The following is a 6,000-nucleotide window of genomic DNA, read 5'->3' as shown; positions in this document are numbered from 1 at the left end:
AGGTGCAAATGACATGCAGCAGCCACCTGTGGTCTTGTGACTACTAAGGGTATCTCTGCACTCTTTTTCTGCTGAGTACAAAAAATATTCTGGGGGTTTTTCCTATACATATATCTTTATCATTACCATTTTATTCTTCACCTGGGGACAGTTCTCATTACTGTATTCCCTACATGATATATGTTTTATATGTTTGCCTAGTGTTTTTAAACATCGTGAATATCAGTGGCTCTTTAATAATGAACATGGTGGGAATTTACTATGTTTTCTGTGTTCCCATTTTTTGGTAGATTTGCCCTGGGTTCAATTATAAAGTGCATTATTCTAGCATTTCAGACCCAGACTAGTGACCAGTGGAGATATTCATATTTAGATATCACACTGATTGGATTTTGTTATTAAATTGTTTTTTTGTCTTACATGTGAGAAGTTTTATTTATCTGCATAATAATAAAAGTTATGCTTTAAATTCTAATCATAATGTATGATTGGCCCCAAAAAAGAGAGTATCTTTTCTCTTGTGACCACACTGTATACTCATTTTATTCTCAAGGGAGAACCTCCGTGTATTATTCCGGGTATCTATACATGGTAATATAACATGACGGAGTAAATCCACTGGAGTTGGTGCACTAGTGCTCAAGTTTGGTCCAACTTGTTCCTGTCCCTTTTACACACATAAACATCTCACAGGCTACCAGCAACCATGGACGCTGTGGCCAAAATGGAAGAATTGCTAGCCCGATCCCCCATGGTCCCATTCTTAATATTATTGGGGGGTGTGTGTGTGTGCAGGGGATGCTGACTGCTTGTGTTGCAGTGCTGGCTCCCTCAAACTGTCAGGAGCCGGGTGCTGCACTTAATACTACAGTGCAACATCCGGCTCCTGTCACTGTCGGGGAGTGTCAATCTGCACTTGGTGTCACCCCTGCGACGCCACTGGGGGTGGAGAACCTTTTTTCTGCCGAGGGCCATTTTGATATATATAACATTATTCGCAGGCCCAGTCCAGGCCACATTCCTCCATGTGACATCACATGGGGCTGGGCCACAATCAGCAGTGATTACAGCAATGCCTGGAGAATCCTGAGGATGCCCTGGGGAGCTGTAGGGCAGCGGTGTGACCGTCTGAAGTGTCCTAAGGACGTTCCAGGCGGCACTGCTGCATAGATCTGGCTGCAGGTTGCCATTCTAGGCACCCTGCTAGCCAGACGAGGCTAGCAGTAAAAAACTCAGAGGGCCAGACCAAATGATTCCGAGGGCCTGATACGGCCCCCAGGCCTGAGGTTCCCCATCCCTGGATTAGAGGAAATGGAAGAAACGCTCGGGATAGCTGGAACCTCCACAAGATTGACAGTAGGTCTAATCCTTCAGTTCCTGTTGATGTTGTGGCAACAGCGTAATCTTGGTAGTTTTACATTTTGTCCATTGCCATAAAGTCAACCTGGGAAAGGCTGAATATTTTTATCAGCAATTGAAAGACTGAGACCATTCTCCTGGAGTAATTTATTTTTAGTTGAGATAACCGCTGCCTGCTACATTTACAACACAAAATACAAAACAAGCTTAACAAGGGACATTGGTGAATTGCTGGGTGAACAGAAAAGACTTGAGTCTATTTTTTGAAGGACTCTAGATTGGAGGCTTCTTGAACTGTGCGTGGAAACGATTTCCATAGAAACAGAGACACAAAGCTGAAAGCTCGACCCCCAAAAGACTTACAAGAGATTCTAGGTACTGTTAACAGTCCTTCATCAATGGATCGCAGGTTTCTTTTTGCCAGAGATAGACCTTTGGCACTCGTACAGTATCATTATTTTGCTTATGGTAGCCCCTTGGTAATTTCCTGTATGAAGGCCATCACCATTCTATTTCTGGCACAGAAACCTCCACTTACTTCTAAACAATCTTACTGTATATCACCCTTTACATTTTTGGATGTATTATTTCTATATTTCCATGCATTTCTATACTCTCATCCCTTCATTATCCTAGTTCACCATTGTTCAAGCCTCCAAAAAGAGACACAAAATGAAGTAACTGCAAATTATTGAGAACTAATACAATTAATTTAGTGTTTATAATAGACAAATATTAAGTTATGAATAAAAACAATAATAGTTTATAAAAAGAATAGTTGTGCAGATCTATGACCACTGTCTTGATTCTGTGGCCTAATCCAGCCACAAGTGTACACCTTACTATCGTGAGTTTGACAAGGCTGTTTAAATGTTTTTGTCACTAGTGTCTCTATCTCATCCACCTGACCAACTAACTTCATAACTGTGAGGGCAGTTTTGCTATCATTTTTATTTACTGTAATTTTTGGGGAATGGGAGTAAAATACCGCTGCACAAGCCAGACAGGAAGATATTCCCACTGGGGCTGGTAAGTATTCTAACCCTCCCCTCCTACCCCTCCCTTGGTGGTGCCTAACCCTAAAACTCCCGGGGCGGTACATAAACCAAAGTGCCCCTGGGGGTGCCTAATCCTAACTCCCCCTTCCCACTCCCTAACCCTCCCGGGGGGGTGCCTAACCCTAACCGCCCCCCAGTGGCGCCTATCCCTAACCCTCCCCGGGGGGTGCCTAACCCCAAGTCCACCCAGGGGTGACTAAATCTACACCCCCTTCCCCCACGGCCCACAGTTAAGACAAGCCGGACTTACCTCGATCGGTCCGGCATCTGTCTGTCTTGGAAGGAAGATAGGTGTCGGTATTTCGATGCCATTCTTGCCCCTCGCGCATGCTCAGAGAAGACTTCTGCTCTTTTGACAGCAGAGTAATGGACCCGGCACTGCCAGACCACTCTCACCCTCTGCATACAGTTCCATCCCCGGCTGCCCCCCCTGTGCCTCTTTAACAATAAGTACAGCTTTTCTGCTTCTTTGCTCATATCTCTACCTAAGCAATGAAGCCACTGCCCAGCCAGGTCTGGCCCTAACTAATAATTACCATCTATTCCATATCCACAATGCAAGAGCGGTCACAGAAAAATCCCTTACAGCAATGGTTCCCAAACGTTCTCAAATTACGGCTCCCTAGATTTTTGCATTTCTTTCACAGCACCTTTAGGGCAAAAGTTTCTCATTGAGAAATTCAGCATCAATTATTAAATGAAGTCATTTGTGCTTGGCTGCCATCCTTAGGGTCAGTAATGTGGTGGAGTACAGGGTTGCGCTTCTGTTTGTCCACGTATTTTATGATTGGCAGCCAGCAGCACTGGTCTTGTCTATTATATTGACCATAAATAGTTTGATTTGTGCCTTACAGCACATGTACAACTACATTTTGATCAATAATAAATATTAAAGCATTCAATTTGTATATAGCTACAACTTGTGTATTAAAAGTAGGGGTGTGCACCGGCCACTTTTCGTGTTTTGTGTTTTGGTTTTGGATCTGGATCTTTCTTCATGTTTTGGATCTGGATTAGTTTTGCCAAAACCACCCTTCCGTGTTTTGGGTTCTGGGTTTTGTGTTTTGGATCTGTATTTTTTTTAAAAAAAAGCATAAAAACAGCTAAAATCACAGAATTTGTAGGTTTTTCTGCTCCTATGCTATTATTAACCTCAATAACCTTAATTTCCACTCATTTCCAGTCTATTCTGAACACCTCACAATAGTGTTTTTATGTCCAAAAGGTTGCACCGAGGTAGCTGGATGACTATGCTAAGCGACACGAGTGGGCGGCACAAACACGTGACCCATCTAGGAGTGACACTGCAGTGGCAGACAGGATGGCAGTTAGAAAAACTAGGCCCCAAACTGTACATAATGCAAAGAAAAAAAAGAGGTGCAAGTTGGAATTGTCCTTGGGCCCTCCCACCCACCCTTATGTTGTATAAACAGGACATGCACACTTTAACAAATCAATCATTTCAGCGCCAGGGTCTGCCACACAACTGTGGCTGAAATGATTGGTTCGTTTGGGCCCCCACAAAACAAGCTGGCAATTAATGTGTCCCTGCACAAACTGGCTCTACGGAGGCAAGATGTCATCCTCATCCTCCTCATCCACCAATTCCTCACCCTCTTCAGTGTGTACGTCCTCATCCTCACAAAGTATTAACTCGTCCCCACTTGAATCCACCACCACAGGTCCCTCTGTACCTTCTGGAGGCTGGTCTCCCTGGAAGAGCTGATAATTCATTTTGATGAACATCATCTTCTCCACATTCTGTGGAAGCAACCTCCTACGCCTTTCGCTGACAAGGTTCCCGGCTGCACTAAACACTCTTTCGGAGTACACACTGGAGGGGGGGCAACTCAGGTAAAATAGAGCCAGTTTGTACAGGGTCCTCCAAATTGCCTCTTTTTCCTGCCAGTACAGGTATGGACTGTCTGACATGCCTACTTGGATGCTGTCACCGATGTAATCCTCCACCATTCTGTCAATGGTGACAGTATCATATGCAGTGACAGTAGACATGTCAGAAATTGTTGCCAGGTCCTTCAGTCCGGACCAGATGTCCAAACTTGGTCCTGCCTGCCCTGCATCACCGCCAGCGGGTTGCTTAGGATACCTAAGTTTTTTCCTGGCAGCCCCAGTTGCGGGAGAAAATGAAGAAGGAGCCGTTGACGTGTCACGTTCCGCTTCAGCTGACAGTGTGTTCACCAGCAGGTCTTTGCACCTCTGCAGGCTTGTGTCGGCCGGAAAGAGAGACACCACATAGGCTTTAAACCTAGGATCAAGCACGGTGGCCAAAATGTAGTGGTCTGATTTCAACAGATTGACCACCCTGGAATCCTGGCAAAGCGAATGAAGGGCTTCATCCACAAGTCCCACATGCCGAGCGGAATCGCTCCGTCTTAGCTCCTCCTTCACTTTCTCCAGCTGCTTCTGCAAAAGCCTGATGAGGGGAATGACCTGACTCAAGCTGGCTGTGTCTGAACTGACTTCACGTGTGGCAAGTTCGAAGGGCTGGAGAACCTTGCACAACACGGAAATCATTCTCCACTGCGCTTGAGTCAGGTGCATACCCCCTCCTTTGCCTATGTCATAGGTGGATGTATAGGCTTGTATGGCCTTTTGCTGCTCCTCCATCCTCTGAAGCATATAGAGGGTTGAGTTCCACCGCGTCACAACCTCTTGCTTCAGGTGATGGCGGGGCAGGTTCAAGAGTGTTTGCTGGCGCTCCAGTCTTCGGCACGCAGTCGCTGAATGGCGAAAGTGTCCAGAAATTTTTCGGGCCACCCAAAGCGTCTCCTGCACGCCCCTGCCGCTTTTCAGAAAATTCTGCACCACCAAGTTTATTGTGTGAGCAAAACATGGGACGTGCTGGAATTTGCCCAGATGTAATGCCCGCACAATATTGGTGGCGTTGTCAGATATCACAAATCCCCAGGAGAGTCTAAGTGGGGTAAGCCACTGGGCGATGATTTCCCTCAGTTTCTCTAAGAGGTTGTTGGCGGTGTGCCTCTTACTGAAACCGGTGATACACAGCGTAGCCTGCCTTGTAACGAGCTGGCGTTTCTGAGATGCTGCTACTGGTGACGCTGCTGCTGTTGCTGCGTAAGGTGATACATCTACCCAGTGGGCTGTCACAGTCATATAGTCCTTAGTCTGCCCTGTTCCACTTGTCCACATGTCCGTGGTTAAGTGGACATTGTGTACAACGGCATTTTTCAGGACATTGAGGACACTATTTCTGACGTTTCTGTACAGTCTCGGTATCGCCTGCCTAGTGAAGTGGAATCTAGACGGGATTTGGAACTGGGGACACACTACCTCCAGCAATTGTCTAAATCCCACTGCACTAATGGCAAACACCGGACGCACGTCTAACACCAACATAGCAGTCAAGGCCTCAGTTATACGTTTTGCTTTAGGATGACTGCTGTCGTACTTCATCCTCCTCGCTAAGGACTGTTGGAGGGTCAATTGTTTAGTAAAAGTAGTGGTGTTCCTACTTCCTCTCTGGGATGATGAACGACTCCCAGCAGCAGCAACAGCAGCAGCAGTAGGCGTAGCAATGCAGGATCCTCCAGAGGAATCCCGG

The sequence above is a fragment of the Taudactylus pleione genome, unplaced genomic scaffold (genome assembly GCF_031769625.1).
Source record: "Taudactylus pleione unplaced genomic scaffold, aTauple2 ptg000128l, whole genome shotgun sequence".
Taxonomy (NCBI): Eukaryota; Metazoa; Chordata; class Amphibia; order Anura; family Myobatrachidae; genus Taudactylus; species Taudactylus pleione.
Note: the sequence above shows the minus strand (reverse complement) of the source record.